The sequence below is a fragment of the Grus americana genome, chromosome 1 (genome assembly GCF_028858705.1).
Source record: "Grus americana isolate bGruAme1 chromosome 1, bGruAme1.mat, whole genome shotgun sequence".
Classification (NCBI taxonomy): domain Eukaryota; kingdom Metazoa; phylum Chordata; class Aves; order Gruiformes; family Gruidae; genus Grus; species Grus americana.
The window spans coordinates 163,395,176-163,421,891 of record NC_072852.1 but is presented as its reverse complement, the minus strand read 5'-3'; the positions used below and the strand labels follow the sequence as shown (position 1 = coordinate 163,421,891).

Here is a 26,716-nt window from a genome sequence, read left to right as displayed (position 1 = left end):
AGAGTTACTAACTCAAGTTTAGAAATTGTGGACAAATAATTCAGTTCAAATACGGTATGAAAAAGAAAATATCTTATGTTATTTCACTAGAGTGTGAAATATTATTTAGGAAAGCAGAGAGCGTTATTTATAGTTTTGCAGACTCCTCATTTTGCTAAACTCCTTCTCTACTGTAACATGGAACAGTAAATGTTTCTGGGTAGACTTTATGAAGAAATGAAGCGGTAAATTGCATTATGTTTTGTATTATCTCTGTCTGCCACTAAACAATGCAGCATCAAATTGAGCTCATATGTACAACAGCTTTTACTAGAAAAAACATCAGTTCTGATAAACTCATCCTGTAAATAGCAAGTTTTCTCCGTCATGCAATCTCAAGTTGTTTTTTTCTGCACTCTTTGAGTGTGTTGCACAGGATTGTGAGCCCAAGTTCATTAGTTTTTGAGGTCTGTGAAGATACTTCATTTAGTCCATCAAACCAGTCATGTCCAGTTCCTGGCAACTGCCTGAGACGGAGAGGGAGGATGCTGTGGTCCAGCTGAATCGTGCTGGCTGTGGCACCCCACTGAACGCCCTCTTACACGTGGGTCCATCAGCAGCGCGTGCGTGCTGTGGGTAGCACACAACTCAGTGTAGGCATCAGTGCTAGCGGCTCCAGTACTGCACGTGTGCTGCAGCCTTCCTCGTGTGTCAGGCGAGGGGCTACAGCCCACGATCCTCAGCTGCTGCTAAGAAGATACGTGGCTCTGAAAGGCAAAACCAGCTGAAACAGGAGTAAGAATTTAAAATGCATTAGTTGGGGAATGCTAAGTCACCGTCTGGGTATTGTGGTAAATTAAGTGGCCTGTCTTCACAAGAAACTGCTCTACGTCTGTGTGGTCACATACACACTGTATATATTTAATACGCATTAAAGATACACCCTTGGTCAATTGGCTTCACATCCCACCTAGAAAAAATTTATTTGTTGTGGAAAAGAAACAGTATAGAATATCAGACTACTGAATGATTTCTCTGCGTCCCTCCAAAGGTCAGAGCAATCATAAAGCAATTGCTTGGAGTTATTCCTTTATCTGTCTCTGAGCAGGTCAATCTCTTCTGGACTTAAACTGCTGTGGTCATACTGATGGCAGTAAAAACTCGAAGAGGATCAGGACATACTCCAGGCAAATAAATAAATAAAAGAAGCTGGAATTAAATACCTGACTGTGATATACTGTGTAATACACACTCTGTTCACATGGCGAGTCACAAGTCAGAGCTGACCAATTCCAGTCATCACAGAGTTCATTATTCTTCATTACCACCCATTTAAAGATCATTACAGTGTAAGTAAAAAGCACTTTTGGAAACAAAGAGGAATGAATGAAACTTAAAATGGTAAGCACCCAGAGGTTTTTATGTTTCCCTGCTGTGTGCCACTTTTTAGTGGCTCTTGTGGCACTTTTCCTTCCATTAAACAAATCACTTCTAAAAATTTGCTACATCTTTCACCTCTAAAAATGAAGATGCAGTGCTCTGTACCCTTAGCTCACACAAAAGTACCTTGAAAGCTTTTTCTTGATAATATCCCTTTCAACCTGAGGGAGAGGAAGAGTATGAGATGAAAATAAATGTTCTGTGTCATTTTGAAGGAAACCTTCCTTTTCGGCTGTCTTTTTGCTGTGCACTTCATTTCCACAGCTTCTTTATGCATGTTTCAGAAGCTTCTCTGCTTCTAACTCTAAGGACTTTGAAGATGATTTACTTCTTTTATTGTTTGCAGATAGTTCAAAAATTCTGAGTAAAGAAGCCTATCAGAGCAGAGATTGGCCAGTCATTGTATAGATATTCTTAAAAATTAAATACAGGATTTTAGAAATAAAAACCTTGTAGTAAAATCATGCTCCAGAAGCTGCAGTACTTGTGTAAAGAAACTTTACTGATGTGAAACAGTTTAACTATAAAACAGCTGTGTGCTCCGATGGCTGAAGAAATTCCCATTTTAGTGTAATGGCTCATATTGTTGAAAAACTCCACTAAAGATGATGAAAAAAGAGAATAGTAAATGTTTTTTATTATAAAATATGATTAACTTTTCACATGATTGGGCCATATGAAAGAGATGGAAGAGGAAAAGGTAATTTAAAAAATAATTAAAACTGATATTTGCAAAAGGTTTATTACCTTGATTTTTATTAAGGTTTTCTGCTAGCTGCTGTACTCCCTGCTGCTCCAGATCTTTCTGCTAGAAATCAATCATAGATTTTAACAGTAATTCGCCTGTCACCGGGAATTTTAATTGTCAGTGTGATCACATTTATTAAAAACCAAAGGTTGATCTGCCCTCTGCTATGCAGCATGTATTTCCATAGATTCAAATTAAAGCAATTGTGCAAGCACGTGTTATACAATAGAAGCAACACCGCAGGAAGAAAAGCTGCTGTGTGTAGGCAGTTTTCTAGTGCTAATAATGCTGAAGGTGTACTTACTAGAAGATACCACTGAGGGGTTTAGTACTTCGGGCTATGGTATATGCTAACCTGGAGGAACTTCTTGTGTATCATCACTAAGGATATATGAAACGTCTTTTCACCAAAGGAGCCTGTGCACTAAGAAAAAGGGACTTTTAGGGAAACTGCCCATTATCCCAGCTGTGCTCCAGGCAGCAATGGAGCAGGGACTGGTTGGGAACAGCTGCTGCTCTCCTAGAGTAATAGGCGCTTGGGGTTGGGAATGAAAACACATGATCCTGTCTAAAAGGCCACATGGTTAAATTTTTATAGATCCTCATTGATAAAGGCTGGAACTAAGTTATTTTTGCAGTGGGGAAAAAGGGAAGACTCATAGTGAGTGGTACATCAAGATCTATCTTTCAGGAATTGTGGCTTCTTGTCTTGTTCTTTAACCATGGGAAAATATTGTTTCTCCTTTGCATATATGAATTAATATTTAAAAATGTAATTTGTTACAAAACCTATATGCATAAAGAGACATGAGATCTTACTTGTGGGCAACACAGGCCACATCATCCTTAACGTTACTTTGGGCACCTGCTTGAGACACTGGAGCTGGAAGGGTAGTGGGCCAAGAGCCCTCTACCATTAGAGAAGTATGAAGACCTGAACTGCTCTGAGGAAGAGTGTGTATATCCTTCTTCACTGGCTCTAGAGGGAACTTTAGGTCATTAAGCTTCAAACTTAGATATCTCAGATTTCATTAATGTTGGACATTGTAGCCACACTTGGGACACCGGACTCTATGGCCCTGTTTTGAAACCCTTCTCTGACATACTCCACTTCTTTTCCTGAACTTTCCTATAGAGTGATAGGTAACATTCAAGGAACAAGGAAGACAGACTACAAGGATATGTAGGTGGAGAGAAATCTTATTTACTGATCTCAAGACTATACATATTTATACAAATTGATGACTTAATGAAAACTATGCAAATAGTCCTGAATGCAAAGTGTCACCGTGCTCCCATATGCGTGGAGAATCCAGCAGGTACATCCAGCCAAATAAAGACTGAGATTGACTATGAAACTTGTTACTCTATGTAGATCGCTGGCCCCCCTTTCACATTCTTCTTACAACAGTCTTACACTGATCCGATTCTGTTAAATCAAATGGAATTTGACTGAAGTGAAACTGCAGCAGCACTCATACAATCCAACACAGTCCTTCAAAATCATACAAAGATACTTATTCAATCAGGCCATTTTCTATTAAACGTGCAAATAATTAGGCGTCATGATTTAGTGACCAAGAGCGGCTTGTCTTTTAGCATAGTTCTCTGCACCTGTGAGTGCTGTAGCTTTCTCTGGAAAAGAGTTTCCTTTCATTGTGTGCTTGGTGGAGTCCTTCCTATGAGCCAGAAATCTCCACTGTGATAGAAGGAGGATGCTGGATGTAAAGGGTGAGAGCACTCCTGACAGGTTCTTAGGAATGTGTATGCCAATGAGAAATAACCTAGACCAGAGTTGGTTGCATGCCTACTTTGTAATATCTGGAAGTAGAAATTGTGGGGCTAATGCGATGTTAAAGCAGAGATCTCTTTTAGTTAGAAGTTCTAGGTATGGGGAAGGGCAAAGCTGCAGCCACGTCCTCAGCTCGGACAGCTAGCATTTGCGGTCTTTCAACAGGCTGCTTACAAAGTAGTTCCACCTGGAACTTCTTTCAGAGGTTTGCCTTCATCAGAGATCTCCCACCTCTAGCAAAGCAGATTATCTAGGCACTGAAGTATAACTGCTCTGTGCAATAGAATGAAACTCGTTCCCATGTCCTGCATTTACCAGGTTTTGGCTAGCAGGATACTTAAACTGGGGAGTTTAAAACATCCCTCCAACAGAGATTTATGTTAGACTGGCAACATTGATACCCAAATAAAAAATACTACTGTGCAGCATGATGTCTGGAGTCTGCAGAACGTAGAATGAGTTCAAAGAGCCGAGGCTGTAATTTCTCTTCTCCTTGGACACTAACCAGGTTTACATTTCCCTCTCTGTTGGTGGACGCTCTTTTCTGTTCTTGCGATATTTACTGAGGCCAGGTTCCCACACACTTGGGTGACTGCCAAGAATTCAGAATTTTACTTAGCACCAAAAATTAATCTAGTTCAGATCAGGAAAAACACTTTATTGATGAAAGTGATAGTCGCAAAAATTCTAAAAGGTAGCCTTTATTAAACACCCTCCTTTTCAAAGGCTGGTTTTAAATTAAAACCAAAGGATTGTGTAATCTATTTTAATTATCTGTATGGAACATCGCTTCAGTTAAAATTAAAAGAAAATGCTATTAAACTAAGAAGTAGTTTAAGTCATTTTTATATGACTCCTAGCTCTTAATAAAAACATAGCTGTTCGTGTAACTCAGTATAACGCTTGTTAGCAATAAAATGTCTTCCTCATTACAATCAATACCTATGAATAGCAAAGACTTGCAGCGTGCCACGGCCTTTCTCAACAGGCAGCCTCACCTGGTGGTAAGGAAAATTGCTATCATCTTGTATGAAACTATTTTAGCATCACCCTGAGCTTAATAGAGCAGTCTTTCATTGCGTGTTAACAAGCTGAGCTATTGCCAGAAAGTGTTTAAACTGACAAATGTTGTCAACGCTCTTTCCTTGCAAAGATTATTTTTTTTTGGTGCATTTAGTGTGCTAACATTAGTTTGAATTCTGTCAAAACATATGTTGATTATTTTATTTAACAAACCAATCAGTCCATTAGTTCACAGTACAGAAAGCCTCTAAAAACCAATAGCCAGATATCAGCATACCTGTGATAAGTCAGAACCTGTATGCTTGCAGTTAGTTTCATCATGGTTTCAGCTGCCTTAAAATGTGGAGCAGATACGAACATTAAGGGCTGTGTTATGTAGCCTAACCTTTTGCTTAGTAGTCAGTTGTCGTTCCTATGCAATACACAAGACATTGCTGTTATAGCGACAACCTACGTATATCAAATGTGATGGAATGATGAATGTCTCCTAATGGCCAGACGTGCTGACATTCCACAGGCATTTACAGTCATATATGTGCTTGCAGCTGCATATCATGCGTACTGATAATAGCATGCAAAAAATAGGACAAATGAAGGTACATGATGTTTAGAGGTTTTGTGTAAGGTGAACAGTCATGTGAAGACATTCAAGCAAAGGGTCATTCCGTTGCTCCGTATTCTGGGAAGTAAAAGATGAAACCTAAAACTGTCCAAATTTGTTAACAGGAGAAAAATAAAACATGAAGGCTTTTTGTGAACATACATCAATTTTATGATTTCAGCAGTTGGGAGTGTAATAAAGATGCATTATTTGTGCTGCAATGACTTTCAGATTACACAAGTGGTCAAGCTGGCTTTGACCATCTGCCCTCCATTTTTGTAAAGCTTTCACAGGCAGTTAGAGACAGGAAGAGGCAAGAGGATGCGCTGAAGAAGGAGATAGGCTGGTGTACGCTGGTGTAGTCAGCTTTCTTCCTGCTTTATTTTACTGCAACCTCGGTTCCATAATTTACCACAAGGTAACCCTCTTCATCCCTCATGGCACAAAGCTATACTGTTGCGTCGTACTTATCCAGCCGCCTACTTTCCTAAGTGCACTTCAGGTAGACCTGGTGGATGATATGTATTATTTTTTGAGTGTCATAGAACTAGTAGCGGTTTTGCTTGTAAGCCTGACGATTAAGATTTTACTTTTCAGTAAGCCTGATAAAAGGAAGTCATAGTTTTTATTTTATATGGGAAATGAGTTCATTTTATTGTCTGTGCCTCCCTGGGAGCCTGTAGCTTCACCACACTTACTAGACTGTAAAGTGGAGTTGGATGTGAAGGGGAAGGAAGATGCAATTGTTAGTCTGGACCCTCTAATTTCAACTGGTTTTCAGGAAATAATTATCAAATTAATTATGTCTCTTGCTTTGAGCTGGAACAAACAGTTATTAGGCTCTTTAGATAGAATCTTCTATTTTCATGCAGTCCAGAAATGACCAAAAAACCCCTTGAAATAAATTAAAGATCTTTCATTGAGAGTTACTTTTTCATTCCCCTTTCTCATATAAACTAAGTTGTAGCCTTTCTGTGACGTGGTTAATGTGTGGGGAAAAGTAATTCTTCAAAGATAATTATTTTTCTTTATGCTCTAAGGAATGGCTGGAATACTGTAGTGATTAAAAAGGAGGAAAAAGAACTAATTAAATACCTTTCTTATGCCAGCTGTGGGTTCAAATCCATATTTCTTGCTACTTTTCTCAAGATACGCAGACAGAGAAATAAGACTTCAGTGCAAGAAAAAAGCTAAAACTAAAGAGATAGAGATTCTCACAAAGGGGGGAATTGTCTTCCTTTCATACTTGAAAAATCACACGGAGTCAAAAGGAGGACAGAGCCGTGCTATACAGTCCCCTGAGAAACAGTCCTCCTCTATATCCTGGGGAAGGAAGATTGTGCATCAAAATCAGGCTCACGCTACAGCAAGCCTCAATACACGCACTGTATTAGTTGAGACATGGGGAAAATGAGAGGAGGCAGCAATCAAAAGGGAAAGATACAGGAAACTCCCACTTCATTTAAAACAGTTCCAAATTGCTAAGTTCCTGAAATAATGTTTGAGACGACTCTGAAATTTCATGCATTATAATTACATACAGCAAAATAAGATACAGATTTTTCAGGGATTTCTTTACTAGGAGGCTGGTGAGGCACTGGAACAAGTTGCCCAGAGAAGCTGTGGATGCCCCCTCCCTGGAAGTGTTCAAGGCCAGGTTGGATGAGGCTTTGGGCAACGTGGTCTAGTGGAGGGTGTCCCTGCCCATGGCAGGGGGGTTGGAACTAGATGATCTTTGAGGTCCCTTCCAACCCAAACCATTCTGTGATTCTGATTCTGTGATTCTATGATTCTATGAAGAACCTGCTCTCCATTTTTCCTTTTCCTGTCTGTGAAATGCCAGGGTTGGTTGAATGTGCAGCCCTCTAGATCAGGGGACCAAGTTAAATTGAGCGCTGTTGCTGCATAATATATTCTTCTTCATAAAATGTTCATTATATTACAGGCCGAGGGTTTCCTGTTTCCCTGAGCTGTGGGATTTAGCATAGTTGTGTTATTGCTGAGAAATTTATGCAAAATCCAGTAATTTCCAGTAGCTATGCTTCTGATATCATAGCGATACCAGAAGTTTTAATTAGCTCCACTTTGTGCAGCTTGTGAGAAAAATTTGGGCATACATAATTTAATTCTTAGTTCTTTCTCCCAAGCAGTGTTTGAAAGTCATTTTCTAAAATGCCAAACTGATTTGGTTTTTGGAAATAAAATACATTTTTGTTAGATTGTTTATAGCCTTACACCTGAGATACCTCATTTTGAATGCGTAAACGAAAAATGGCCCAAACCAAATGATCAAAAATAGTGCCTATGCCTACATCAGTCAGATAGAATGTAAAAGGTTAGTATACCGTAAGAAGTTTTGCATACCACTGGGGATCAGACCAATGTTTTTGTCATCTGGTCCTCATGACTCTTTAAAAAAAAAAAATGCAGAAAACATTTATATACAATGCACCATAAAACAGTTTGGAAGCAGACATTTTTTTCTTCATAATCACGCAATTGTACTTCTGTTCCAAAATATGTTTATCCATACTGGGACGTTTTGGATTCTAGTTTGTTATAAGTTCTGAATTGGACTTGAAAAAATTTACACTTACTTTGAGCAGATTTTGATTTTTGGAGAAGATTCTCGGTGCTAAACAGAAGCATTTTCAATGAAGATTGCATCTGCCGTAAAGGAACAGCAAAGGAGTGTTAATATCCGTGAAGATATTTGCACATGGAGGCTTTTCTTGGTTTTTTTGTGAAGTTTGCATAAAGTCTCTGGAACATTTCTCACCTTATCTTCCTGCACCAGTACATTAAAGCCTTTCCAGAACAGCAGGGATGCTTTCTTCGAGTTTGCATTGCATTGATAAAATTATCATCAGATTCCTTTTGTTCAGGTAGATCTCACGTGATCTTTCTGAATAGCTGTGAATATAAAATCAAGCAGCTTGCTGGCCACAAAAGGAAAAGATTTGCTGGAAATCTGCGGGTGGCCCTAGCAGATGAGTAGTGCTCGGGAGTCCGAATCCAGATCAAATAACAATCTCAGAAGTGTGGGGAACAGGGACAAACATAAGCGCTCTGTCTTCTGAGAACTGGATTGAATCTCTTTATTAAAGGCTGCCATGTTAATTATTTATTTAAAAAATCCTTGTTAGATTGCTTTTGGCTGCATGCAGGTGAAACTTCATTATGTTAAACCAACCAACCAACCAAACAAACAAAAAGTTTGTTACGGTTTCAGATATTTGTGGTCAGTCTGTAGTTTCTGCTGGTTTGTACATTAAACTATAAGCAGTGTAGCTGGCTGAAGAGAGGGATATGCAAACAATGCTATGGTTTGGAAGCCGATAACTGAAATCTACAATATACATTTATTTTCCCGCTTTAGTCATTCAGTGTCTTTTGGAGAAATAATTTAACGGTGCAATTACAAGACAATGTATGCACAATTTCATGTTAACCAAGGTAATGCTGAGGTCTGCTAGGAAGGAAGAGGATTTATTTTGGCGTCTGTTTATAAAATGTGTCCTAATTAATATCTCAGGACTGTGTCTGGAATTTGGTTTCCTGTTTTGACTTTCAGTTTCATAGGATCTGCCTGTGTGCGAGCTGAATCTCTCAAAAACGCCGACATTCATTTTTAGGCCTCAAATCCAATTTTGAGGGAAGCTTTTACTGTGGGGAGTTGAATTATGGCCTATAAACTGGATAGTCTGTGATGACACACCAAAAAAGATGCAGTAGCTTTTCTTCATAAGGGCTTGTATTTTCAAATACTTGACACTTTTTGAAGCTTTATAAATAGAGTCTTTCTTTAATTACCCTCTGAATTCTTGCTACCCTACCGAAAACTTGCTCAGACGAGCAAAAATTCTGATCCTCTCTTTTCAACTGGAAATATTGAATGGAAGCAGAAGCCCATATCACTCATAGGTAAATGTCCAGGCTTTCGAACAGGTCGTGGGGAGAAGCTTAAGGGCCAGCCTTGTGCTGACAGTTTAAATTTAGTGCTGTTAAGGAACATGCTATCTTGTTGCATTGCATCTAGAAATGGGGTTGCACAAATAAGCCGCAAAACCACTGCTGCTTTTCTCTTCATTTTTACGTAAGGATTGCGTGTCATTGCTATCTCAAAATCTGTAGCTTTCAGTTCTCAGGCAGATGTTTTGCCCTTCATATATGCTGCAGGTTAGCTGTGAAAGCAGAAGTGTAAGTTGTTCACATGAATACGATTTTGAGCAATGATCATGCTGGAAATCACTGGTGGAAGTGTATGACTATTGGGCTTCTGAATTTGCTGTCAGAAATTCATGTACAGTATCCTCAAGGTCAGGCATTTGAAGCAGTTACAGTGTTTTGTGTTGGTGAAATATTGCAGTAGTAGTATGTAAATGATGATTAAGTGTTACTGACAATCATTGGTAAATTATTGGCTTGCTTTTGCTGCTGCTGCTGGAAAACTTCAATTTCTGCAGACTTCTCACAGCACAGATAAACAATTTTACATAAAAAATCAGTGATTACATAGGGAGCTGCTTATAAATATGTCAACTAAGGGTTAAATTGTGTGTCATTTATAAAATATGAAAAGGCGGTATTTTGTATTGCAAGATTCATCCTTTTTTCTAGGGAGTTGTGGAAATGAATGCACAATACTATCAGATAGTTAGTTAAACATGGAAACAAATATTTAATCTTATTTCAAGCACAAAAAATAAATCATGCCTTGTCTTGGGAAACTGCTTAGTCCAAAGCCTATTACACTCAATGGGAGTAATTTTATTGACTTAACAAAATGGACTTTTGCTTCATACCTTTTCAGCTTTCTTCCCCAAACCTGCTTTCCAGGCACTCCATACGTACCAGAAATGGACTGCGTCTTCCATGATTATGAACAGATTCATATACTACATAATATAACATAGTATTCTCCATGCCTCTTCTGCCTGTCATCCATTCTTCTTTTACTCATGCAGTCTCCTAGAATTGTCTGTTTTCTGGTATTTTCTAGGTAGGTCACATTTGTTTTGACAGATATGGTACATCTGTACTAGAAGTTGATGTGCTGAATCCCTTGCATGATTCACTATGTTTCTTAGATGTAGATCATGTCAGGAGAATTAACCAGTCAGAACTACCAGATATGTTCATTAAACTCATGATCATAGAAATGCAGTGAGCAGATCTTTATCCATCTGTCAAGGAAGAGATCTAAACCCAGCTCTTGGATGCTTTGGATTCCCCAGTGTAAAACTGTGTTTTATAGTCACTGAAAGACATCTTCATCCCTCAACCCTATCATTGCAAGCTCTGAAGCTGATCCAGGTATTTTCTAAGGAGAGAATGGTTTGTTGCGCTTTGGATATTCTGGAAATTGTGCCGAGGAGATAAAGCACTTGTTAGCACATCGCAATACCCACTTATAAATCTGCTAAGCAGTCCTGGATGAAAAATCTTGGCAATCACCCCTAGCTCAAATCTGTTGAAAACAAAAATGAAAAAAAAAAAAGAAAACAAAAAAAGTTTGTTACCATGCTGTCTATTTTGCATATTGTAATGTTTCTAAAAACTGATCAATAAGTGAAAGAAAAAAATGCTTTATTTTCTGACATCAGGGTTAAAACCGAAAGGTCTCTCTATGGCTGTGGGCATTACATAGAGGATTATACTTCCTACATGCCGTTCAGGTTCATTTTGGGAAAGAACTGCTTCTTGGCAGGAGTGTTAGCTTTGTAACTAATCTCCTTTCTTGAATGTCAGTAGGACTTTGGATAGATTTACTTGTTCTCCTTCAGTTCCTTCTGCTTTATTGACTTCTACTTTTGTTAGAACTTAGTTTTACTGTTCCTCCAACTGAAATAGACATTTTCTTAGGGGACCAAACATAACTTTGATGGGTCAGGTATTAATTCCTGGATTTGACAGTCACCTCTGAGTAAATGAGGTGTGGTGTCGCACTGCCCTCCTATCTGGTCACCTGCTGAGAAGTGTCTCCATCCAACAAACATCCACTTATGCTTTAGATCAGTCTCTATAGTAAGAATACACTTGATGCAAACATGTATAATGTATGTAGTCATTACTGAGTCATGACTGAGTCCTGGACACAGTGGTAACCAACCACTTTGAGAGGACAAGGAATTTATGTCCTTGTCAATCTCCACCATATTCTTTCTAAATATATCACGCCTGAATCCCATAAACTAGTAATGAATCTAAAACCGATGAGAATGCTATAAGGTTCATAACACTCAGTGTGGGTCAGCACAACATATTGCACTTTCCACGCTGCTGATGTGAATAACCATAATTCAGTCTAAAGGTGTCACGAATGTTTACATGAAATAAAGCCATAGTTTCACTTTAGCAGTAAGAGCATGAAAAAAGATATCCATAACAAGACAGATGAGGTAGAGTAACGCTGAATGACAGCACTAAATACAGTAAGATTCAGCTGGAGGGTGAAAGAGATTACAGCATCTTTTGTTTCTACTGTCCCTTTTTGCCTTTTTGTCTGCCAGCTGGGTAAAACAGGAACATCCATGTGATGCACTGTGCAGCCGTGTATTTCCCACCCAGTGCCCGCCTAGTCAGTCCTGTAGCTGGGGAAATTCTGCCATATGTAATTATTCTTTCATGATCTGTTATATGGGAAACGCTGCATTCAAGCCGGTAAGGCATACAATTCTAATTAATGACTTTACTGTTTGTGTTGACAGAATTACCCTCAGATTAATATTATTTTCAGTAGGATAAAATTTTTAGCAAGGCAAAATGAGATTTTGTATGCCCTTAGCCTCTGAAAATAAAGGCTACCTTTAAGTACAGTTTATGAGTAGATGACCCTTAAATTTATTAGGGATGAAATTTTCCCAAATTTTCCATCTGGTTCCTATCCTTTAAAAAAAATTTGATGGTCAAAAGACTATAATTAATGACCTTATATATGTTTCTGAATCTTTGTAATGAGTAGATGGTAACTAATACCTATGTCTGGTAGTAAGTCAAGAATCTCACAGTATGCTATTTAAATATATCAGAGAGGAAGTGTTTTGAAAGCAGCCTACTTTAAACTGATGCGTATTGTTTCTCTATGTGATGGATCTGTACCTTGGAATCCTGTGACAAAAAGCTTTTAAAAAGTTACGTCTTAACTATGTTGCTGGATTTAATTATTCTGTAAATAGTGTAAGAGTGTTAGATCCAGTACTATTTCCACAGTGTTCTTTGATTTGAGGAAATTTTTTTTTTTTTACTGAAGATGTTTTTACTCTATAGTGTGGTCTGTGCTTGGCATTTACCATCTGTGCCTCTGACTTTTTCCTGCCCAATACTACCTCTAATTTCATTAGAACACTTCCTGAAAACAAAAGAAAAAATGCATTTTGTGGTTCCAAATTTCCCTCTCGATAAGTTGCCTATTAAATTTTGAGGTATTTGGAAGTACTATGAAGCAAAATTGAAAGCACCCACAAGGATAATCACTTATGTGTCATAAAGTAATATGTCCAGGATCCAGAAATTTAACATGATGCTTTCTTGATCATTAACTGTCAGCTATGTTAACTGGAACTTGGATTAGAGTTTTGTCCATCAAGTGGGAGGCAGTATGGAATCCAGAATTTTTTGCCAGAGAAGACTATATTACAGAGAGCTGATAACAACTGAAAGTAAATGTTTCTTTTCCAGAATCATTATAAATAATTATTTAGTAACTTCATCAACCACAATCACATTTCAAAATGTAAATATTCTACTGTTTTATCTTCTGTTTTGGCCAAAAGATTTATGTGCTTTTTGTTTTTCTGAGTTGTTTTGTGTGACAATGATGATGATGATGATGGTTATTTTCCCCAGACTTCTAATAAGCATTCTGAGGTAGATGTCATTTTCTTTCATTATTGTTCCATGTACAAGACTGTATAAAGATGTGCATTGATGTAAGGAAGGTAGATGGCTTCAAAGATGTTGAATAGCAGATACAGAAATGCTTTATCATAAAAATGCAAAAAAGCATGATTTTAATTAATAGAAAGATCAAGAGTTGAGTGACAATAATTAGTTAGACTGAATTTTTGGATCAATCTAATGCTTCGATTTAACATGGTAAAATAGGTGTGATAACACAGTTCTGGAAGAATACTCTCCCAACCAACTATGCAGCATCATTTTCCAGATGCCATAGTGATGTAATTGTATTTCTAAGACCTCAAGTGACCAAAGAATGCCTAAGAATGAAGCTCCAATGCCATTGAAAAAGAGACGGTATGTCAGCAAGGTGACTGAAGAAAGATGAGGCTCCCCCGGTCATGTGGAGAATGGAAGAGTCTTACAGAAGCACAGGAGCTAGGCATGTGTATAGATTTTTTGAAAGGATATCTGTCCTATTTGAAAAGTTACCTTATAAATGAAACTAGATTTTTTTCAAGGAATGCTATCATGTACCGATTCCTAAGTAGCAGATGTGAATTTAATTTGGATTTGCTGAGGACAATTCGGTTATTACCTCTGGGGACGGCAGTCAAAGATTATGTCTGACTGCAAAGTTTGGGAAGATACTCTTTGTCCTTTGCTATGCCTGTATAACCTGGGAAACTGGAAAATGATTGAGCTGTCCCAGAACTAGTTGGAAACGTGATTGCTTCAAATTTATGCATGAAAAGAGCAAGGAAGGAATAACACTTCTGGTGATCTGAGGGGGAAAAAGTTCACGAAATTCTTAAAGTTAGTTTGAATTCTCATGAATGCCATCAGGTACCCAAGTACTTAAATTGCATATTTTAGGAAGCCAGTCAATCACATTCCAGCAGTGCTTTCAATCTGTACTTTTCACTTTATGCTTTAAGTAGAGGAATGAAGTTGTACTTAAAGGAAGACTATAAACATTCTGATTGCCTGTAACGGGAATGATAGATTTTATGTTGTACATGTTTTCAGGGAGTTTTCCAAGGGACCCTTCCCCCCACAGTATTTTAGGATTTTATGGATTGATTACTAAAGCTTAAGGAAAAAAAAAAAAGTTTCAGGACCATTTTTGCTGCATCTTGCTCTTCTGTCAAATTGATATATGGACTTTAGTAAAAGGAACTTTTGAGATATGTGAAAAAGGACTGTTCAAACTCTTCCTTCCCTAGTGTAAAGTGAATGCAATTATTTTAATATCTCTTTTCTTATTATAGAGAAGAGTGCTATATTATAGAGAAGTGAATAAGCAGGTGAAACAGCATTTATAAATGATAGAGAAAAGGATGTTGCACCAATGAAGACATAGGTTCAGAATCTGGGGAATGCACAGGCTGTGTCTTTGGGTATGAAAGGCTGTCTCTCTTAAAATGTTTGCTGAAAGAGTCTGCAAGATGGAAATATAGCCTGAATAAAAGGAACTAGAGCTACCACTTGAGGTAAGTCTTAGGTTTTATATCTGAGAAGGAGGATGGAATTACTCACAGACACATAGAAAAGAAAGAGTAAAGAGCTTTCAGGCTGAACAGTAAAATTAAGAGTTCTCTTTGAACCATTATTATCTTAAGCCAATAGTTAAGAACTTCTTGAAACATAGTAGAGTGTTACATTAAAGCAAAATTAGAGACGTAGGAATAAAAGCAGAAAGGAGTCATCTCAGATGACTATTTCAAGAAAAATCTTGTGTCAGAAGTATTTGAAAAATAGGAGGGTGAAAATTAAGTCTTGATTCTGCTTTTGGATAAGAAAAAGCATCGGGAATCTTTCTGGGAAAGCTGTGTCTGTGGAATACAAGGACAGAAGTCATTCTGAAGCAGAGGAACTCCAGACAGAAAGTGTAACTATGAACTCAGAGATAACTGCAAGAGAATATTTAAAAGGCTGGTGTCAGGGAATGTAGGTGGTTGATTGTGACTTGTTTCTGTTGTGGTTTTTTATAAAACAGAAATGACTGAGGGTTTGGACAGATACGCTCTACCTAAAGAAATTGCCATGCCTCTCTTTTGTCTCACTTCCATTCTAACTATAAGGAGGACTAGAAAATAGCTTATGCAAGTCTTAGTTTTCATTATATTAACACTGCAGCTCCAGGGTCCAGAGCACTATTAAATACACTAAGATTTAAAAAACCCCATATATATATATATACATATATATGCAATATATATCTGCAATAAGAACATGAGTGATAGCACTGGATCAATCTGAAGAGACATGTAGTATAATACTGTGCATCTGAGAGCCACCACTATCAGATGCTGAAGGAAGAGTATGAGATCAAGGGAGCATACAATGATGTCCCTGACTACTTGCCCAGACTCCAGCAATTTATAGCTCTTGTGTCTGGTTTTTTAATAGTTCTTCATTCAATTTTCTTCCATGATTTAGGCAATATTGCATTTCACATTACAGTAAATTTGATGATGGAGCATAGCCTGACATAATGCTTTCAGTCACTTCTGTATGGAGAAGATACCTACAGGTAGAAGCTGACATCTACATCAGTTGTGATGCTAGGTAACCTCTTGTTGCAACAGAGAACATTCTCTCACAGATGCTTGACTGAGACCATTTCTCTTTGCATAATTCGTTTGTATAAAGTACTGTCCTTTTCTACTTACTATGATTTGCCATGATCAAAAACGGCAGGAGGGATGACAAGATTTCAAAGGGTGACAAAAGATTAGGATTTTGTGCCTTTGTCTTGTGAAATGTGAGATAGTAAGGAATAGTTCTTTTTGGAAGATATTCTGTCATCACATGTTCTTTTTTTTTTTTTTTTTTACCTTTATAGCTTTGAACTTCAATAGCTCTGTGGTTACACAGCTAAATACCTCTCAGATTTCAAGGATTTGGTCTGAGAATCAATATTTTAGTGTTGGACTTTCAAACTTATTCCTCAAATCTCAGGTCTCAGTATAAAACCCCTAAACAGTGGCATGACATAAGGCAAATCATATTGCTTCTGTCTTGAAATCCTATGAATCTTTTTTTTTTTTTTTAAAGGGATTGTGAGTGTGTCATTGTAACTTTCCAATTAAGTAAGTTTTCCAATTTATTTATTTACTTTTATTTTTTAAAAAATCTGTTAAAACTTAAGATGTGACATTTCTCACAAGTGACTTTCTGAGTGTCTTTTTGAAAAGCAAACCCAGGGTTTTTCTTCAGCCAACTGGCTTTCCAAGAATTGGTATTCTACTACATAATCTACTGTGTAATGCATATGGTGCTTGAGTATCATGTAATAGTACATTCTTCCTTCTATCTTATTTTCGTGCAATTGATCTTTTTTTTTGAGTCACCTGTCCTGGCTCCTTGTGAAAATTAACTCTATCCTAGCGGAAACAAGGACAGCAGTTTGTTGAAAATATTATATGGCAAAGACTAGGAGGAGTGAAGAATAATGCCTGCTTTCAGAAGTCTGCTCAGTCATAACAAATATGTGTCCATTGCCCCCAAACTCAGGATTTACTGACAGTCCGACTTAGTATCTTAAGAATTGCTTAGGATCTTCTGCATTTTGTCAGTGAAGGTTGTAGTGGGCTAAATTAAAAAAAGGTAAGTCCATAAAACCGCTCAATCCCTTTTGAGCAAGATGTGACAGAAACAGCACTAATCCGTGTCACTGATAGCAGATATGCCTCTACTGTACTTGAGTGAAGTTCAGAAATTCATTTTGGTATTGATAAACCTAGTCACGTTGATTATGAAATGTTTTTGAAGCCATACGCTTGCAATTTTGACTTTGCTCCTACTACTTCAAAGAAGCAATATGGCTAATGCAGTGAGAAGAAGATTGCTTTGTTTTGTTTTGTTTTGTTTTGAACTCCCTGAAATATGAATTTAGTCATGGAATAAGAAGGCTGTCTTCAGTTGAGTTATAACTACGTATACGCTATTTGGCCCAAGTTAGCTGATGCAGAGAAACGCCATGTTGAACAGTAAATCTGTTTGAAAAATACACTTCTCATCCCGCCAAGGCCCCAAATGCCAGCTGTAATGTGGAACAGGGAATCGGAATGAAAGACACAAATATTACTAAGGCAGAAAATCTTAAAATGCTCTAAGATTCATTCTTTCGTAAAAACCCCAAAACCTCCTTTCTGTAACTTCAGTTTAAGAATCTTTATTTTCTGATACAAATAATTCCTAACAGTAGAAGTAAAGAGAAAGCAAATACAGTGGCGCATGCAGATTCCTTAGGGACTAAAGATTACTATATGACTAACATGACCTTCTTTAAGTGAGCATGAAAAATGCGACTCCCAAATTTTGCACTCACTAGAATGCAAAACAGGCTATGTAGCTGGAAAAATACATTACTAATAGCAGAAGTAAAAATCAGTGTCGCAATCTAATGTAACAGTCATTGCAAAATAATTCTCGAAGCTGTCACAAAGAAAGGAAGCATAATTTCTAACATGTGCGTAAGTTATTTAAAGTGCCTCTAGTAAATGTTTGTGCTTACAAGAAAAATGGAATTTGGGCCCATTTCATTCCATATATCTTAAGTTGATTCTTTGATTATGTTGAATCATTTTGTAGTTTCACTATATTCAGCCTGTTTTAGGGCATTTTTATGTTAGCAGCTAGACAATACTTTAAATTAGTTTATGCAAGTTGATAATATTTGGCTGTGTTTTATTTACAGAATATGTTTGATTTATAAACAGCTTTGTTATGTACACCATGGCAGATGATAGAGCTGGATTTATTATATTTTTTTTTAGTTATATAAGACAATTATTTTACTGTACTATGTACAGAATCAATAAAACTACTAACCTACAATTTTATGAAATCCCAAAATAATTAGGAAACTCCTCACAGGCATCAGAGAACCTGCCAAAGCCAGTTAAGAGTCTTACCACACCTGGAAGTCGTTTCCTCAAGGCAGGCAGCTTTCCAGTTTGGGGAAAAAGATCTGAAACTGTAATTGTGATTTCACGTTTGCTGGTGCCCCTTTTGCATTATTTTATAACCTGTGGAAGCCAAAATGTTAAACTATAGGAGGATACTAAGGCCCCCTGGCTCACGTCTGCAGACATCTTGCAGGATAACTAAAAAAGATCTTTATTTTCTCCTTTGCTGCCATACTTAACACTCTGCTTTACCAATACAAAGTGCCGTTGTTTTCAGGTTACAAAATGCACGGGGCTGTGAGCAGCAGTAGCTTAGGAAGGTTTCCCTTTCTGCTGCTCCTCAGGTAACTTCCAGCAGAGAGAGGAGCATACAGCCGGGACGGTCTCCCGGAAAACTAGGATTTCTCCATTTCAGTTGTTTCAACAGGTCCCATTTGCAAGCATTCGCCAAGCAAGCCTGAATCCTAGTTTTTAACTCCTGAAAAGCCTGCTATGGTTTTGAAGGATGCTGAATTCGCAGGCTCTCTCTACTCTGGTAAACAGACATTGAGGGTCATTCTGTGGCACTGAGGCCACCGGGAGAGGAAGACCACATCCAGGGCACGACAGCCCAGCTCCGTGGTCACGCACGCTCCCGGGGAAGTGCTCAGAAGACTGCCAGGTGGCACAGGTGAAAGCCCTGGCAGCAGCCATGCTAACCCTTTCACAGCATGGACAGTCAAATGATCAATTATTTGATAACTTCGGAACCTTAGTCTCAGCTAATAGTTATTAGCAATAATTTCTAAACTTTAGTTTTAATTTATATATTACATGACTATGCTAGTAGAGTAGAAGACCCTATCACGTACTGCATACCTCAGAGTAATGTATGGGGCACTGGCTGCTGGCTTTAAAAAGTTGGCAGGCCTGTAAGGATGAAGTCTTTTTGTCTATCATGTTGTTCAATCACCACAAATTATTATTTTGCCACCCCTATTTTTTTATTTTTTTAATGGCAGCCTTTAGGGAAAATGTGTTTATTTAAAACATATATTTGGAGGAACTATACAAGGTTAAAAAAATAAAAAACAAAACCCAAATGAGCTACACTCAAAAGACTTTACTGCAGTTACACATAACAATAAAATCTTTCTTCAATTATTTCAGTGTCCTAGCAGGTTGGTTAAATAGTCTGCATTCTGCCCCAGAGTCCCTGCCTTGAGAGCTTTTAAAGAGGCATCTTATCTGTTTCAGGTGCTAAAAATTGTCCCTGGGTCTATGTTGCTAAGAGTGAGCCTGCCTGCCTGCCTGCCTGCCTGCCTGCCTGCCTCCCTGCCTTCCTTCCTTCCTTCCTTCCTTCCTTCCTTCCTTCCTTCCTTCCTTCCTTCCTTCCTGTCATCTTGTCCCTTCATTTCCTATGAGAGACAGGGGACACTGTTGGCGACTGAGTAGTTTTCTTCCCTCTTACTTCCTGTTTCTTGATAAACATTTTAATATATATGTATGTGTATTTTTTATACAAACACAACTATAAATATGGCATTTCATATGTTTATATAAATAAGCGTATGTATAAACCACACACATATACACAAATATATATAAAGCATTATATGTGTAGAAAGGTAAATATATATATATATATACACACACAAAAAAAAGTCTTGACTGCAGGCTGACCAGTGAGGTGTGCAGTGGGAAGATGCCCTCATCCACCCATCCGTGCTGGTAGTTCAGGAGCTCTGTCTGCAGACCCGAGGAACTACAGCAATCAGGCAGACCGAACGAAGACTGCACTGATTATAAACCGAAGGGTGAGACGTAGGACTAGGTGGAATCTCCTTCTGTACCATATGTTCAGACTACTATAATCAGAAGGTTTTAAGATAGCAGGAGTTCTCCTCCATTTTCTGGAATTCTTGGAAAACTCACCTCAAATTCCCTCTCTCAAGTAAAAGAAGTACTTAGTCCGAACATTTTAGAGTTCACGCCACCATAATCACGGACATCATAAGCAGTGTTTCTTTCAATTTATTAATGAATTTTAACTTTCAAAGTACAAGAAAATCTTCTATGTGGTGAGTTTAGTTGCTGCTCTAGATTTCCTGAAAAGTGTAAAATCACATTACCAAAGAGTCATAGAAGTGTTGCAGTGTTAGAAATTACTTGTATTTCTATATCTCTATCCCAAGACAGAAGATATGCTTTGAGAAAATTGTCTGTCATCTTATTGTTTCTGTTTGAAATTACAAGGTGTGGCATGAATATGTAACTATAACGAGAGTGAAGCATTTAAAACACTGAAAATCTTTAAATAGGGATCTAGACAAGCCAAATTAATTTAACTTGCAGTTGTCCACCAAGTGCTACTAAAAAAAATTATCTGAAAAAATGAAAAAGCATAGATGTGGGGCAGAAGACAAGGCATTGAAATTGCCTTGTGAGGTAGCTTACTTGAGCTTTAATTTCCTTTTACAAAACTGAGTGATTATTACATTTCTACATATTCAGGAGTTGGTAAATATGTTAATGTATTTTCTTCACATTGCCATGCAAGAATATCCATTTGAAAAGCATTTTGGGCATACTGTCTTATATGATTTTTAGATTTAATTTGGGTTTTTTTCTGATTTGATATCTTTATGTTGACTAATCGGAACTTAGAATGAAAAGTAAAATAGTTCTGCATTGGATTGTATGGTTTAATAACAAGAATAGAAAAAAGAACATATTTTGTTACACTCTAGCTGTGCTGAAATAAATGCCCAGTTTTACAACATCTACCTAAATTCAGATCTTCTAAATATTAAAAAAATAATTTCTTGGAATTGCTATAAAATTTAGTTCAGGACAAGGAGTTGTTTCAAAATGCAAAGTATTGGTGTAAAAGCATTTGCATTAGAGACGAAGATAAGCAAGAAGGCCTCTAACATGGCCTCAAAACATTACAGTGCCTACGATTTATTTTCATGTTTGCGGTGCTGTTAGGATTACTTTAGGGACATTGTTAGACGTGTGCTTAAATTTTATTTCTAGTAATGCTGGTTTCTGATCTGACATGTACAACACAATCTAAAAACACCATGAAGATACTTGTCTACATGAGAGTACATTTAAAACTATTGTGCATATGCTGTGAAGCAGACAGTATTTTCAGTAAGTTATTCATGACGGATATGCTTTGCATCACCACTTGAAAGAATTAAGTATCTTGTTCGCTAGTCATATCCTGTTAAAATCTTTTTTTCACCCTTTTGTTCTTGGTATAAGTGTCCAATGGAATAAAATGAATCCCCTCAACCATATGTGCTATGCAGCACAGAGATCATAATATGATTTTTTTACTTTTTCAAAGTAACTTTTATGATTTTTTTTTTCTGCATATAATTCATGATTTAGTGAGCATATGGTAGTTGAAGTCCTACAACTTTTCTTTTTGACTAGTTTTAAAATTAATGCCATCCTTTTGATCATCAAAAATCTGAGAGATTCCAAGAGATATTTGAAAATGCCTTATTCCCTAGCAGCGTTTTCAGAAAAAAAAAAGGCAAAAAAAAAAAAAAGCTATAAATTGATTTCACATCTTCTAAACATATTGCTCAAGTGAGTAATATGATGAAGTGAGCTTTATTGCTAACCTCGATATGTGACTTTTAGCGCAGAAAGAGCAACGGTCTGTCTAATGTGGACAGCTAAAATCCTAAAGGCTATATAATAGGGCAATTTGAGAAAGAGACCCTATCTGGGAGGTTTAGCTAAATATTAACTTATTTCTGTACTTGCAAGACAGTCTTAGAAAACTTAGGTTAGTGCCTTGGCCAGGTTGTCCTCTGGTTGTGGAGCCCATGAGGTTGCATCCCACGCTAGGAATGAACTCAGGGACCGGAGCAGTTTGCTACCTCCAGATCTCTGCCAGAAGCAGATCTCAACCTACAGGACCTATTACCTGCAGCAATAACCTAACATCGTTGTTATCATTTCCAAGCAGAAATAACGTGCCCTTTCCAGCTGTTTTATTTGGAATGACAGGTTTCAAGCTCAGTGCCATCCTCCCTAATTAGGAGGCCTTGAAGATCTTAGCCTGGGGGTTGTTCAGGCAAAAGGTATTCTCCAGCACAAACAGATTTTATCTCCAATGCAAGTATGCTTTCGTGGTCTAACTGCAGTTAGTTATTATAGAGACATACACATTTAGCTTTGGGCAAACACTGTGAGCAGCATTTGTATTCAAGACAATAGGCACTCATCAGTGTAAATTCCTGTCTGCTATGCAAGGTGTGTCTTTTGATCTTTTAGAAAGAGCTGGAAAATTGGATGGTATTTGCAAAAGTCTTTCAGCTGAGAAATGTCAATAAAATAATCGTGTTGAGACCAGTACATGGAATTGACTTCTTGGAGGGGCCACAGGGATGGTTACAGGTGCGGGAATGAATTGTGTAGCTCTTGATTACATGGACTGAAGTTCACAGATGAGAAATTGTGCACAGGCTCAGCATCTCCAGGCTGTACCACAGTCTCTCATTTGACGTGGCGAATTGGAGTGGAAATACCGGGATACAGTTTTTCACACTTTTTTTATGCAGTGTGTATGGAAATGCTTTGTAAATACTTTGCCTTCAGCACGCTAGTAAATACATAAAGGCAACAATGAAGTGTGATTGCACTGTTAAGGTTGGTGCATGTTAACAAATGGGAGTAAATGCATAACGTAATTTCTTACTGAAATGTTCTTTTACAGTCTAGCTCCCCACAAACACTCTTCCTCTGCGGATTTCTGCAAATCTGCAGCGTTCAATGTGTGTCTCTGCAGGTCACTGCTCCCTATACACACTACTTCCACAAATAAACAGAACTAATTGCCAGTTGTGTAAAATTATTATCATTCATCTATTGCATGTGTTTGTTGTTAATCCGTTAACTTGAAAACATTGCTTTTATTTTTATTTTTTTAAAATACATCTGGAAGAAGCAATCTAATGAGTAGATGCAAGTCTTTCCTCCTCCTTAGACATCACTACTTTGAATAACATTCTTCAAAGGTTATTCTTTTAATAATCCTATAAAAATGTCAGGATGTTTGTGAAGTACAAATGCAAGTGCTGTACTCAGGGCAATATTGCAGGATTGCCAGGGTAAGCTGATGGTTCATTAAAAGGCTGGTTTTAATATAGAAGTAATCAAGAAGTAGAAATGAGAAAATAATCCAAATGGAAATACAGGAGAAGGGGAAAAAAAGGCTTAAGGGAACATGTAATATCAGTGCTTCCTTGCTACGAAGGTGAGCGTGTCATATGTAGGAAGGAGAAAGCAGTAGATTGGCAAGTCCACTGCTAGAAATACAAAACGTAGGTTTTCCTGATATCAAATTAAGTTCTTCAGTTTTACTGATTGATATGTGTTGTCTTTGCTGTTCCCGGAGTAGCCAGCAGCATACAGGAATTTATCAGTGCTTGCTTGAGCTGTGGAGGAGCACTTCAAAATAATCTCTCTGTTGTTTGCACGTTAATATCTTCCTATAATTTTCAGTAAAGTATTTCTTAGGAAAGGTTCCTTATTCAGTGGCTACAGAGGAGAGAAGCTGATGATGCTGCAACAGCTGCTGAAGATATACATATCCAAAGATGACATTTAATGCTTGAGACTGATTTTTTTTCTTTTTCAATACAGGGGATCTTTTTCGCTATAGGATATACCCATTAGCTCTTTGAGATTTTCATGTGTGAGTTCTAGAATAGAAATAGTTCATATTTTTATTTTGGTTTGTGTGAGCACTAAGCAGAGATAATGGTTAAAGAATAGTAAAAAAAAGAAGGAGACAGATATTGTTTTACAATACTCGAAGATTTCAAAGCACAAGACAGTGACATAAGAATATATACAGGGGCATATCAGATTAGATCAACTGTTCAGCCAATTCGTATCTTGACTAAAACAGATTAATAGTAGGGTATTGACAGCCTAGGGAAAAGACTAAGCTGAAAGCAACTTTGCACACAAACTTTCCCAGGACTTCCTGAGCCATAATGGTAGGTTTGTATTTAATGATTCCCAAATGGGCTTTTTTTCCATTAATTTGTCCAGTCAGTTTTGGAACCTTTGTAAAAAGTTTACAAAGAGCTCCTTACCTTAATTCCATGTTATGTGAGAGAAGATATGTCTTCCTTCCTTCCTTCCTTCCTTCCTTCCTTCCTTCCTTCCTTCCTTCCTTTTTTTGGTCAGGTTTTTGTTGTTGTTGTTGTTGTTTGTTTTGGTAGTAAGTCATTCCCTTACTCCCTGTATCAGAAAAGAGAATGAACAGTCTATATGCACCTTCTCCAGACCACTGAGAATTTATTAGACCTCTATTATATCTCTCTTCTCTATTTATCTCTCATCCAGGCTAAAGCATCCTTGACTGTTTTGTAGTTCCAGTTACAGAAAACCTGTAAAGAAGCCTAAGATGTCAGGTGCTGTTTAATAATCCAAAAGGCAAAACTGCGTATTTTAAGCAACTGAATAGAAAGAAGTCTCTCTGGACTTCTAGAGTTCTCCCAAGCATTAGCTGATTTACTCAACACTTTGTTCCTCATTTAGGAAGTATATACATCTTTGAGTCTATCCTTTATAATTCTTCCTAGAAATATAGGTTTGATAATAAGAAACAGCAAATCTAAATGGTTATATGTGATCTTTGTGGTAATTTGAAATAAAAAAAAAAAAAAAAAAATCAGAGTCCCTGAACTGTGCTCTTTGACATGCGTGTATCCAAATAGGGCAAGATCGCCTCACACGCACTGAAGTTTATTGACTGTCATGGTATGCTATTAACAATGACACTTCAAGCAACGTTACTGACAGAGGCTTTATTACTTAATTCAGTTCCGACTTGATTTTTGGAAACTTTTCTCTGAGTTTGTGTGAAAATGTAGATGGAAATTAATGATGAGACTAGAAGGAGTGAAAAAATGAACTTTATTGGCTTTTAAGGTTTGGGGTTTTTTTACAAGACAGAGTGAAGCAGAATTAGGGAGATTACATTTGTTGGCAGATGTCACACAGGATTTGCCATTTCCCAACTCCTAGCTTTGTGCTGAATCTTGTTAAACAAAAGCTACTTAGCTCTCCATTTGCAATTTTGAGCTGGATTTTAAATACATTGTTGCCAACTCTTTCTATATATAATATTACAGTTTTATGGATTCTGTGGAAACCCAAACTATGGGAAGGTGAGAAACAGAGTTAGTCATTCTGCAGTTCCTGTCTTGCTGTGATTCCTTACCACAACACATCTTGCTTGGGTGTGTGGTGGAAGAAATAGCATTAACAACCTCCCCCAGCTGTTTGGAGAGCTTAGCCAAATCCACACCTTCTCTGAATGATGCTTCTTTGATGCTAAGTAATTGTCGCATGGGCAACTATGGACACAGTACTTGTTTAAAAAAAAAAAACAAAACAAAACAAACAACCTTGGACGTTGTGTTAGGAATGAAATCACCCAAACAGATGATCACTATCTGCATGGAAATGAGAGTCTTCATTGCAAGGGTGTTTGCAATGGTATTGTTAGATTGTACAAGCCTCCCCAAACCACCCTTCTACTGCCTTGCAGTACCACTGACCGCTCCAGTGCATACACAGTCCATTTTCAGGAGTTATCTTAAATGACATAGAAAACATCTTCTAACCATCTTGAAAGTATATGTGAAAGACTGTCCTACATGAACATTTCTGCATCTGCAGCAAGTTTCTACAGGCTATTTTCAAGTGGCTTACCTACATGCGATTTGATCAATTCCCCAGTAGGAGCTGACTGGGACGCTCTACTCAGGACGTTAATCAAGACATTTAAGCTCACAAATTGAACGAGGCACGGTGGGAGCTGCCTGGGGGAATCTCTACAACTCTGAAATTCCCACCTGGAGAGCTCCTGTAACTGTAGCTCCTCAGTCAAATAATTAATCATGACGGAAGGTGGCTCAAAGTTCAGTCAGTCACTTAGCTTCAAGTCAGGCCCTTGTTTCCAGCCAGTCCATTAGCTCATCTGTGCAGCAGACTGACCTGGGAAGTCCTGGGCCATGCAGGGCATTAATTACTGGGTGTGCACACAGGCACAGCCATGATATCCAGCTGCGCCACAGTTCCAAGTGTGGACAAACTTGAGCTTCACACATGGAGTTTGCCTTCCACAGCCCACGCCACAGAAGAACAGGGATTTGCTGCAGCTATAAGGGACATGGAAAGACACCAACCATGGGCTTTCCTGCTCCCCCAAATTCTGTTACCTCCTGCAAACTGTTACTTAATATCTGCAACCAAATTGCCCCTCCACCCCCAAACCCAAAATATTTTGCCTTCTT

General features: G+C 37.8%; 1 protein-coding gene across 2 annotated transcripts in view; it reads left to right on the top strand.

Moving 5' to 3' along the window:
• GPC6 (glypican 6) overlaps nucleotides 1–26,716 on the top strand; it is a 796,186-nt gene that overhangs the window by 80,981 nt on the left and 688,489 nt on the right. The window lies entirely within an intron of this gene.